Below are 12,961 nucleotides of genomic sequence, written 5' to 3' on the forward strand. Positions count from 1 at the left end.
AGAAAGAAAGAAAGAAAGAAAGAAAGAAAGAAAGAAAGAAAGAAAGAAAGAAAGAAAGAAAGAAAGAAAGAAAGAAAGAAACAGTATAAATGAGAAATAAATGAAAAGGAAATCAAAGGAAAAGGACTGAATATGAAAGTAGGAGCATAATGAGAGACAGACAAATCTGAGGAAGGATTTCAAAGTGTCAGGGTCGCCCTCTGCTGCACTACCGCCCCCCGGGGGAACTCACATATCGTCCAGATATGACTGACATGTGTCGGCATCATGCCTCAATCTAGCAGAGCGTGAGAGAGACATATGAAAACATATGATGTCTGGCACTTCTTATGTAGACTGAGAAAAAAATGTAAACAATTTTTCTACCATGTGCTAAGATATCCTGCGCTTGAATTGCACCGTAAACGTCAGCCATAAATATGTCATGTCACTACTGATGTGGGTGTTTCTGTTTATGTTGAACGTGATGATAATAGCATACCACTGAGAGTCACGTGACTAACCCTATTATCACACTAATTACAGTGTTTAAGAGAGAGATACAGAACTCATGGCAGAAAAAGGCCTCATGCACATAACTATTGATCTGATGCACTGAGCATACAGTAAGTGGCACCAATTAAAAAAGCATCCATTCTGTTAATCGTGCACTTTTCTTATTGAGATATATTACTAAAAAACTGTATCATTACATTAAACCTAAAAAAAAACCCATCCGAAATGTTTTGTTTGTGTATTTTTGCTTAAAATAAATAACACTTGGTTTAATATACTACTATAATCTAATGCATTTAATATGATTTTAAAAAGCTGCCAAAGAATCTTATGAGTTACCATATTTAGCTAGTGCAAACATCTTTAATGCCGAATATGTTGACCAGGCAGCAGTATTTTTATAAACAGGAAAGAAAGATTTATTCAAGTTCCAGTGTGTCCCACCCAAATCCCCCCTTATCCAGAAATACACAGGCAATGCCAGTTCCCTTTCAATCGCTCACGTTCGACGTAGTCAACGTGTCGACTGTTTGGGATCACGCTTAGGGAGCCTGTCATCTTCGAGCATTGTTAAAACGAGCCAATGCACACATTGGCATGTGAGCTTTGCATCCATGCTCCGCCCCGCAGTGCGGGTATAAATACGTAAGTGGATGCACACACCACTTGTCTTTCGCTTCGGAGCCGATCGGTCTTCATGTCGATGTCTCTGAAGAGTGTTGTTTTATTACAACGAGTGAGTGTGTCGGTGCTTCTTCAGGAAGTCTCTTCCGGTGCAGGTGGTTCTACAGCGTGAGTGCAGCGGTGGTCGCAAGCTTTCTGAGCTCTCAACTGCTGTTTTAACAGCATCACATTTGTGTTTGTTTGTCTGACGGCCGGTTGAGGGCAAAGAGAGTGAGTGCTTCACTGGTGCAGGCTGCACCATCCCTGTCAGTGTTGCCACGATCATTCCCCTGTGTGCTCTGGCACTGTTGAGAGTTTTTTTTTTTTCATTTCCTGAAAGAGCAACACGGGTGCGTTTGCAACTTTTTCAAGATGTCATTCAAACTCCTCATGGAGTTTCTGGATGTGGTCGTTCTCTGTCCCCCTCTCACGGTCACAATTGTTGCATCACATGTTTGGGTTTACAGCATGCTGAAGCAGCTTCTGTGGATGGTTCATGTTCCCATTGCGGGAATATGACTGTCTTGGTGTTGAGGTCAAGACTCGCCTTCGTCCGCGAAGGTGGAGTCCCCATTACCACGCCCCACCCTAGGGTGCCGTGTGGGATGGGTGATCAGAGGATGGTGATGGAATTTCCGCCCAGTAACCATTCCTTGTGGGCTCCTCACTCCTCCATCACACCGCAGCCGGTGGAGTCCCTCGTTGAGCGCGCTGGTCCCTATGTAATGGATCGACCAGACGTTTCATTCAGGGTCTCTCCAGAGGACAGGATGACGATTGCAGCCTCTTTGCATGCCTTGGTGTTGCTCCAGGTCTATCAGGCCAAAGCCTAGACTGTGCGCTCATAAGTGAGCGCCGCACCGCAACCGACTTGGCTCTCCAGAGCACGAGCGTTGCGGCCTGCGCGATCGGTCTAGTGATGTCCATCCTGGTGGTCCAGGAGCACCATTGTTGGCTCAGCCTGGTTGATATGGTGGCTGCACCCAACAGTACTTTGCCACCCAAGCGCAGACGGAGGCCATCCGGCACATCCTGCCCTGGCAGCCCGCTACTGCCATCACCCCGCCGCCGGTGCCAGTTCCGCCGCCGCTTCCACTCCGGAAATTCCTCCGTTCCTGGGTTCCAAGAGGGTCAGACTGGCGGTGTGCAACCCTTTAAAGCCTTGCCCCCCTCAGTCCCCTCTTGTGTCGCCAGCCGGCAGCCGGGTGAGGTTTGGGGACCCGACTATGCCTTCTCCCGTACCCCCTGCCGACCCGTGGAGACAGGTAAGTATTGCATCGCACACTCAGACCTCGACCCTGGGCCTTCCGAGCCAGGTCCCTGTTCTCCACCTCGCTGCCCCACCCCGGGTACGTCTGTGGTGCCTTTGGTCCCCCGACTCGGTTTGTGGAAGCCTGGAGAGTGCTTCCCAACTGGTCCAGCTGGCGCCTCCGTACCATCAGACACGGCTACGAGGCATGCTTACGCTCTGAAGTGGAACCTGTTCTTTGAGTGGTGTTCTCACCGAGAAGACCCCCGAAGGTGTTTGATCGGCGCCATGCTTTCTTTCCTGCAAGATGGGTTGGAGCGAGGGCTGTCTCCCTCCACTCTCAAAGTGTATGTTGCCTCTATTGCCACACATCATGATGCAGTGGATGGGAGATCCATGGGAAAGCACGACCTGATCGTCAGGTTCCTGAGGGGAGCGAGGAGACTGAATCCGCCTCGCGCCCCCTCTATACCCTCTTGGGACTTGTCTCTGGTGTTGACTGCACTGCAAAGACCTCCCTTTGAGCCACTGCAGGCAGATGAAGTCCTGTCTTTAAAAACAGTTCTCCTGCTTGCTTTGGCCTCCATCAAGAGGGTAGGGAACCTTCACGCATTTTCGGTCGACAAATAGTGCCTGGAATTCGGGCCGGCTAACTCTCACATTAATTCTGAGACCCCGGCCTGGATATGTGCCCAAGATTCCTACCACTCCCTTTCGGGACCAGGTGGTCAACCTGCAAGTGCTGCCCCCGGAGGAGGCAGACCCAGCCCTGGCTTTTCTCTGTCCCGTCCGCTCATTGCGGTTTTATGTGGAAAGAACGCAAAGCCTCAGGACCTCAGATCAGCTCTTTATCTGTTACGGAGGCCAGCAGAAGGGAAAGGCTGTCTCCAAGCAGAGGTTGGCCCACTGGATAGTGGATGCCATGATCTTGGCATATGAGTCCCAAGATGCACCTTGCGAGCTCACTTTACTCGCTTCCTGGGCATTGACGCAGGGTGCCTCGTTAACAGATGTTTGTAGAGCTGCGGGCTGGGCGACACCTAACACGCTCGCTAGATTCTACAGCTCTTCATCTGTTACGGAGGCCAGCAGAAGGGAAAGGCTGTCTCCAAGCAGAGGTTGGCCCACTGGATAGTGGGCGACGCCTAACACGTTTGCTAGATTCTATAGCCTACGTGTCGAGCCGGTTGCATCCCGTGTGCTCTCTTCGCATGGAAGCCAGTTAGCTCGATGTGTCGGCTGGCTGCACCATTCCCCTCCTATGGACTGGATATGTACGCCATTCTTGCACCAGTTGAGTTCCCCTTTAGTAGAACCCTGTTGAGCTCCTCCACACCCTTCGGCATTGGACGTGGCGGAGCGTCCGATGCTAGGCCTACCACTTGAATGCACTGGTGGAACTTGTGCTAGGCTGGGTCCATATGTTGTGATCCCTACGGCGATCCCATATGTGTATTCTCCACTCTATGGCTCCCTGAGGTGAGCCTGTGTCTTTCTCTTGGCAGAGTTTCCTCTGCCGTCGCTGATGGTTGAGTCTCCCCCCTGTTATAGGCTGGAGCCACCTCAGTGACATTCCATATGTTGTACTGCCCGATAATTCGCCCAGTCCATATGTGTATCCTCCACATGTTACCTCCCTGCAGGCTGGATATGGCTTCCGTAGCGTCCCTCCTTCCATCGAAAGGGGACGCTTGTTATCCAAGTCTAACTGAGTGGGTCTTGCGGAACAGCAGTAACTTTCCTGGCCTAAGCCCTGTCCTATCTCCGCCTCAATAATGCGGGTGGTCAGGAGGCTTTTGTCTAGGCACTGGAAGGTGGCAGCACTAGTGGCATTTTAATAGGGATCCCAATCAGTCGACACTTCGACTACGCCCCTCCCTGAAGGAGGGAACGGAGCCGTAGTCCCGTCGCCACTATTGCTGGACCACCGCTGACTCCGGGCTCCGCTTGGCTCCTCAGCGAAAAACAAGTGGTGCGTGCATCCACTTCCGTATTTGTACCCGCGCTGTGGGGTGGAGCGTGGATGCAAAGCTTGCACGCCAATGTGTGTATTGGTGGAGCGTGGATGCAAAGCTTGCACGCCAATGTGTGTATTGGCTCGTTTTAACAATACTCGAAGATGACAGGCTCCCTAAGCGTGATCCCAATCAGTCGACACGTCGACTATGTCTCCGTTCCCTCCTTCAGTGAACGAGGGTTACATACGTAACCGAGACGTTTTACAAAACATATGACACAAAACATATGTATGATAGATTTTTTTTTTAAATCAGAGATCCTAACAAATTATCATTTAAATAAATCTATGTGATACAAAAAATTTGAAATAAAAAAAAATATATATTGGAAAGGAAAAGTTGAAAGAAGAAAAAGGCAACTTTTGGCCAATTAGAAGCCAAAAAAGCAGCAGAATTTGACGAAACATGTCAGGCATGTCCATTTCCCCATAACGCCACTGTGGGACAGGCAATGTTACCGTTTCAGCAAATGTTTTCCTTTCCCTTTTTTTCCTTCTCATTTTTCACTCGTGTGCTTTCACTTGGACAGTAAATCATCTTTTTGTTGTTCGCATTACAAATGGAGGTCAAGTGAGAACACAGACCTGCCATATGAAGAAATCATTACTGAATCCTTTAAGATTACAAGCACATGACATGAATACCAACTGCTTGAGATATGCATTGGATGCAAGTGCTGAACGTGCTACATTAGGCTGCACTCTCCAGTACAGGGCTCCAGACTAACTTTTTTTATTAGGAGCGCTGTAGCCCCTGACTTAAAATTTTAGGAGCGCAAGCAGAAAATTTAGGGGCACACCTTCACATTTTCCCCCTAAATAACTATTACAGACAAATGCTTTGATAATAAATAGATTAAGCGTACAGAAATTATGGTGCAGTTTTATTTTAAGTTCACAGGGCTCCAGACTAACATCTGAGGGCCGCGGCTCTAAGTTCTACAGAAAGTATTTGGTAGCACTGTGGGGTGACAAAGCACTGAGCTAAATTTGTGGTGTATAGATAAAGTTAAATTTAATTATTATCCTTCATAATGTCTTAATATTATTTCAAAAGCAAAATGAGTGACAAAATAGATATTAGGGAGTGAAAATAGCCAATAAGCACCCTCAGCAGCTGTTTACAATGGTAATTTAGTCTTCTTTTAAAAAAAAATAAGTGTGAGTTTTCCTACTTCTTGAAACTTTCAGTTTTATAAATAGAGACAATCTTTAAAGGATGAACAAAATGTTTTGGTCGACACATTAAAAACAACAACATTTTAATAGGATATAGTTTTGAAGTGCTGTAAAAAGATGTGTAGGCTACTTTCATAACCACAGTATACCATAGTTATAGTTATGCCTGGTTCAGAATACGCAATTTTTTTGTCTGTTACTATAGTCAATGTATCAGATTACACTCGACTCCTAAAAATCTTGTCATGTCCTGGACAAGAAACATTGTCAGACTACACATTGCTTTACGACCAGTCATCTCGAGCCGTCTCACACACATATTCACTCGCACATGTACACACGCACTCACTCACATACACGCACATAGACTAACGCACGCACACACTCACTCGCGCACACACTCTCTCACTCTCTCTCGCTCGCTCGCTCGCTCGCTCGCTCACTCACTCACTCACGGTGCGTGTCCACTACAGCGGCAAAAGTCCGCTCAGTGCCGCTGGTAACGCTGTAACGTCTCCGCTTTGGGGTGTGTCTGTTGCGAGTGTGTTTAATCTATGTTTTTTACAACACACGTACAATATAATCATCAGAGATGCACGCCATTACATTTAGAAATAGGCAAGCTTTGTTTCCAAATGCACCAAGCAAAGATATCCTTTCAATTTTATAAACTTTTATTAACCCAGCCAATATAATCACAATGAACACATCCAAAATAAAATCTTTAACATATATAACAACTGCAAAGCGTCTAATTTGTAAACAAAATGATTTACGCACTAAATCCAGCATTAACTCCGGCACAATTTGCATATTTTTAAACTCTCAGAACAGACGTCACATCCCGAACCTCACAGCAATTGGCTGCCGACCGCGTTTTTCGCTTGATATTTGCATAAAGTCAAAAACTGCCCAACCTTTTTGACGCTCTCGGTCGCTCTCAACGCTTTCTCCGGTCCGCTGGCAATCCCAAAATGCACTGCGCGAGCGTGAAGCTCAACTTCCATAGGAATGAATTGAAAACGCTCGCTCCGCTCCGCTCGCAACGCGCCAGTGGACACGCACCGTCACTTGCGCGCGGGCGCACACACACACACACACACACACACTCATTCACTCACTCACTCGCGCGCACACACACACTCATTCACTCGGAACCCTTCATGGAGGACCGTTAAAAAATTAAACATGCTAGTCTTCTTGTCGTGATGTCGTAAACAAAGCATCGCAGACGCGACGTCGGTTGTCGCCCACTTTGAACGAGATGAAATTTACTGGTCGCACATGTGCGACTGGATGTAAAATTTAGTCGCACACTCTCAAATTTTGGTCGCAAAATGCGACCATTTGGTCGCAGTCTGGAGCCCTGCAGTATATCTGGTAACGGTTGGAACAAATAAAAACCATTATCTTTCTGATCCGCCAGAAAGGAAATATCTCAGTGAACTCTCACTCTGTAGACACAAACAAACATCAGATGGCATGCTAGCACTCCTGATAACCATTACACACACTTACTGAAGTCATATCCCGGCTCAATACACCAGCATGACTGATCATAAGCATATGCTGTGTTTTGAATGCTGGTTCCCACTATGTGTGTGTGTGTGTGTGTGTGTGTGTGTATAAATACATAAATATGTACAGATTTATATATATATATATATATATAGTATTATGCAACTACAGTAAAAAGGTTTGGGTTCTGTATTGTTTTTTTATTATTAATACTTTAATTCAGAAAGGATGCATTTAATCATCAAAAAGGACAGTACAGACATTTAAATTGCTATAAAAATTGCATTTCAAATAAATTACATCTTTTTTTTGGAAAATGCATCACAGTTCCTATAAAAAATATTAAGCAGCACAACTATTTTCAACTGAAAATAATACTAAATGAGCATCAAATCAGCATTTTAAAATGAGTTCTGAAGAATTATGTGTCACTGACGACTGGAGTAATTGCTGCTGAAAATCTAAAATAGAAATATATATATAAAAATATATAAATATATTATTTTAATATTGTAATAATATTTCACAATATTTTTTACTTAATTGATCAAATAATGCAGCCGTAGCACAGAAACATGAAAAATCATATGAAAAATCATACCCCAAACTTTTCAACTGATCAAATTAAATTTATGCAATCATTATAAAAAATGATTGCATTTAATCATATGTGTCGTGAACAATGTAGCTATATGTAGCGTTATGTAACTCTCTGAGAGATTTTGGGTTCTGGAACTACAAATGAGCTCAGCAATGATTTTGAGTAATACATACACTACAAAACCTCTAAGATTATGGTTAGGTAGGCATACTAGATATCATACTACAGATATAAAGAGTTAAACAAGCTATTTAGCACTATTTCTCTCTATTTCTATGACAAGACTAACTGGATCTACCACAGTTTGCATGGTCTCACCTCAGGGAACGTAAGAGCCAGCTTTTTACTTAGCCTGCGGTGACGGCTCTGAATCCTGTTCTAGTGAGATATATAGAGAGGATTTCAGTGCATGGAAACAGAAAGAGAGTTATTTATGTGTGCCAAAAACTAACTTTGAAAGAGAAGCATTGAAAGAGACCACACTTGTTAACAATGCTGTTATTGTAAAACACGACAATCCATCATAGATGAGAAGGTTTGAAAGAAATAAAAGTGCACACTATAAAACCATTATAATCGAATATAAATCGATTCCCATCGTGTAGGCCTTCCTACTGTTTGAACACAATTATTTGGCTCTCTGGCGAGCAGACAACATATGGCTGACATACTATGAGGGTTTGTTCAATTTCTACACTGTCAAAATCAAATTAGCTCTTCCTGCAGTGTTCAAAGTCTCCCAGCCGACAAATTCAGTCATGTGTCTTGCACCGTTGGATACTGGTGGAGCACTTTGAACTGTTTCCAGTAGATCTGGCACCCCATGGTTTAGGGGCTTGTGTTTGCATATCAGCGCTGCTCAGGGTTAAGTACGGCATCCACGGTTCAGAGATTCAATCCATGCCTATGTGTCTCTCTCAATCAGCCTGCTTGATCTGTGGCCGTACCTGATAGCATCTCAACATCTGTCCTTGAGAGATCAAGCCTTCAGATGTGATCAGAGTCGGCTCGCCAAACTAAAGTAAAACCAACCGTTCCGCACATGGAGTCCGCTGGGAGCAATAACACTGCCGTTTATGTTTGTAATGGCACTTGCATTTTTTATTGCCATTACCAATATAGATGAGCTCATTAAAAAGAGCATTGTTTGCAAAGTATGTTACGAGTTTGTTTCGGTAAAGGGTTTTCAAAGGCTTTCCCCATACGAAGCGACAGAGAGGGGAAGGAACCTCAGAGTCTATGTTGTTTCTTTTAAACCAAAAGCTGGAGGACGGATCTTTGAGGCAAGATGGAAATATGTCATAACACTCGTTCTTACTGACGCCAAGGATGGAAATGTGTTCTGTATGCTTGATTTGACAGGCTTGTGGACTGAAGTTAATACTCTCCATATATAAGACCTGGAGCTTTGTTATTTTTGTGTATATTTAACAGCAAACATTGTATGTCTCTGACCTAAAATTTCAGCAATAACACTGACATGTTTCAGCACTTCCCCCGATTCACAAAACAGGCGTTCTCAAGCATATACAGCTGAAAGAGCGAAGAAATCTCTCAAATAAAATTTCTCAAAAATATTATATAATTTTGTACTATTGAATATTTTATATGCATCAGAAAATATATATACACTACTGTTTTAAGGTTTGGGGTTTAAAGATTGTGTATAATATTTTGAAATATTATTATAATGTTACAATTATAATTATTTAAAATTCTAATCATATTTATAAAATCTAATTTATCCCTGTGATGGCAAACCTGAATTTTCAGCATCATTACTGCACCGCCTGGTAGAGCGATGGATCATATTAATATATCGTCCTCCTAAGTCTCTGTTAGATTTTTGTCTCTGAACTCAATGAACTACTTACTCTGGCCTATGCTGCATCCTCTTATGTCATCCTGCTTGGTGATTTCAATATCCCTTTTGACTCTGTCTGTTCTAATGCCAATGACCTTACATTAACTTTGGATAATTTTAGTCTTGTACAACATGCCGAATTTCCTACTCACTGCCGTGGTCACACACTTGATCTTGTTTGCACTTCAGGAATTAATAATGTCTTTGTATCTGGCTCACAAACTGGTATTTCTGATAATAAGCTGACAACAGTTAGATTTGATTTCCCTCTTCCTGAACCTCTTCACAAAACTACTATTAATTATCACAATGTTAAATCTCACCAGCTAAAATACAAGTCTGCTCTTAATGTCACATGCACAGCATACTACTCCTCCATAATTACCACTGCTAAAAGTAGACCTAAGACATTTTTTTTAACTGTTAACAAACTTGTTAACCCTGTAACGCACCTTATTATCGGCTAAATTGACCTCTGCAACTCCTTCCTCCACTTTTTATGAAACATTTTCATCAAACTCAGAAGTTTCCTCTAACTGATCCTCACCTCAGCCCATAAAGCACATCCCCTTTAGCTTTTCTCTTACCAGCCCATCTTCTGTTAGTGACCTAATTATTCAAACTAGCTTATCTACTTGTCAGTTACTGTAGATCCAGCACCTATAACTTCTTAAAGGTCCCGTTTTCCGTGTGTTTTTGAAGCTTTGATTGTGTTTACATTGTGCAATATAACATGCTTTCATGTTTTACGTGTAAAAAAACAGTATTTTTCATACAATTTACTTATCTGTATACCGCTGTTTTCACTGTCCTAAGAACGGGCTGATGACTTCCTTGTTCTATGAAGTCCCTCCTTCAGAAATACGTAACGAGTTCTGATTGTGCCAGCAGTTCCTGTGTTGTGATTCGACAGCAGCTTAGCGCACGTTGCCCGGAAAGGTCACGCCTCTTACCATAACGTGGAGATGCATGCGCAATTTTTGCGCATAAATTGTAACCATTGATCTCTAAGTACAGCGTCCCTGGGAAGGCCAAACAAAGGTGATTGGACTCCGGGATGAAAATAACAGCGCCTTGACGACATGGTGACAAACACACTCTATAAACGCAACTCTTCCTCTTCTCTGTGGGAGCGCAACAAGACCACGCCCCCCTTTTTTGTGTATTCCTGTGGGCGGAGGTTAGTCAAAAAACTGTTCTAGTGACGTCATTAAAGAAGGAAGTAGAGGGATGTAGTCCAAACCGGCCGTTCACTGTAGGCGACTTCTGTTAAATAAAATATCTCGCTTGGCATTGAACTTTGAGCTTTATAATTTTACAGATATTATTTATACTCTAACAACATTACACACTAACTAAAGTTTGAAACATGGGATCACGAAGAACGGGACCTTTAAAAGCTGACTATCTGAAATCTCATCTCCTATTGCTCATTTGATCAACTGTTCCATTTCTTCTAGGTCTGTCCCGCTATCATTAAAAAAAAAAGGCTGTGGTCACTCCTATTTTAAAGAAACCAGGGCTAAATTCTTCTGTTATGAAAAATTTCAGACCTATCTCTAAACTTCCTTTCGTTTTTAAGCTGCTTGAAAAAGTAGTTGCCTCGCAGCTACAAGCTCATCTCTCTGCTAACATTCTTCTTGATCCCTATCAATCTGGCTTTCGGTCGGGCCACAGCACTGAAACAGCATTGGTAAAATTACTAATGACCTCATAATATCTGCTGATTTTGGTTGTCTTATTGTTCTCATCATGCTTAACTTAACAGCAGCCTTTGACACTGTACCTCATCACTTACCTCTCGGCTATCAGCTACAGTGCTATGCATAAGTTTAGACACCCATGCTAAAGTTGACTAAAAAGAGGAATAACAAATCATCTTTTGGAAACTGAACTTAATGCCTTAATAAAAAAAAAATAGGAAAAATCCAACCTTTAAGGACACCAATTTTCTTTGTAAATGAATAATGTATCGTAAATAAATAAATGTTCTTCCTTAAAATACAGGGTGCATAAGTCTGGACACCCCTATGTTAAATTCCCATAGAGGCAGGCAGATTTTTATTTTTAAAGGCCAGTTACTTCATGGATCCAGGATACTATGCATCCTGATAAAGTTCCCTTGGCCTTTGGAATTAAAATAGTCCCACATCATCACATAGCCTTCACCATACCTAGAGACTGAGCCCAAACTTTTGAATGTTAGTGTATACAATTTGAGTTGATTTAATCTTCTTAAAAAGAGACAAATAATTGTTATGTACTTAATAAAATTGATAAAATAATAGAGCTAATTCAAAAGGTTTTTGATTAACAATAATAATAAAAACAAAACACTTTTGTTTAAGAAAGGAATGGTATACAGTACGGTGCAAAACATTACTGATTTGTTTGACACTTCCATTACTAACACAGTCAAATTCGCAACAAATTCCAACAAAGTACTACATTAGCAGGCTAGATAACGTTACCTTGGATACATCCTTCAATTAGCATAATTACATAACATAAATACATCAAACTAAACCAAATGTTTACGATGAACGTAAGATCTTACACAGGCCCCCGAGTCATCCTTATTGTTGAGCCCTGCACATGTATAATTCTTTGCGATTGCATATTGAGCTTAAATCAGAAAATGTCTAAACGATTTGCAATCTATGTCCGACCAGACGTAATATATTTAATGCATTTTCCTCCTTAACTTGCGAGGGTGTCATGGTGGGCTGGGGTTGTCTAAGACTAGGTGATGGACGGTGCTTTTACCATCCAGACTGAGGATAAACTATGACCCTGATCGCACACACATGATCTCTTTTCTTCTTCACATTCTTTATTTAAAAGATGAAATGCAGACCGGCCCATGTGTGTGGTGGGATACCAGAATCAAAGGGACCTGCAAATAGACTGATATGTAAAAATTGTAGTCGAGTTGCATTGAGAAACATATATGCAGGTTCGCTGCCAGAAGCACGTGCATTACTTTGGGCGATTTGCAAAGGTTATGTGCAAAGCTCACCCAGAAGAGGGGCTGCATGCTCCGATCCAAAGGAAAAGCTATATGAGCGCCTGTTTACACACCGCAAATGCATGTTCATACATTCTAAATCTACAGCTTTACATATGAGGTCATACACACTTGTCAATAATGATATAAGCTGAATCACTCGCAGCTGCTTAATCTTCCTGTTTGTTTCATAAGATAGACAAATGTAATATGGTTTTAACTATAAAAACGTATGAATGGAAGAAAAACAGAAGGGATATTATTAGGGCTGGGTATTGCAATGTGCAACGCATAATTTAATGCATGCATCAGGATAATCACGATGCATCACCTATATGGAAACCTACTGTATATCCGTTAAATAACAC

At 42.5% G+C, this 12,961-nt stretch overlaps 1 protein-coding gene across 1 annotated transcript in view; it reads right to left on the bottom strand.

Moving 5' to 3' along the window:
- The window catches only part of LOC308695004 (voltage-dependent calcium channel subunit alpha-2/delta-1), a 126,350-nt gene that overhangs the window by 34,876 nt on the left and 78,513 nt on the right, over positions 1-12,961 (bottom strand). The gene's annotated exons all lie outside the window — the stretch shown is intronic.

Source organism: Scardinius erythrophthalmus (genome assembly GCF_964197995.2).
Source record: "Scardinius erythrophthalmus genome assembly, chromosome: 8".
Classification (NCBI taxonomy): Eukaryota; Metazoa; Chordata; class Actinopteri; order Cypriniformes; family Leuciscidae; genus Scardinius; species Scardinius erythrophthalmus.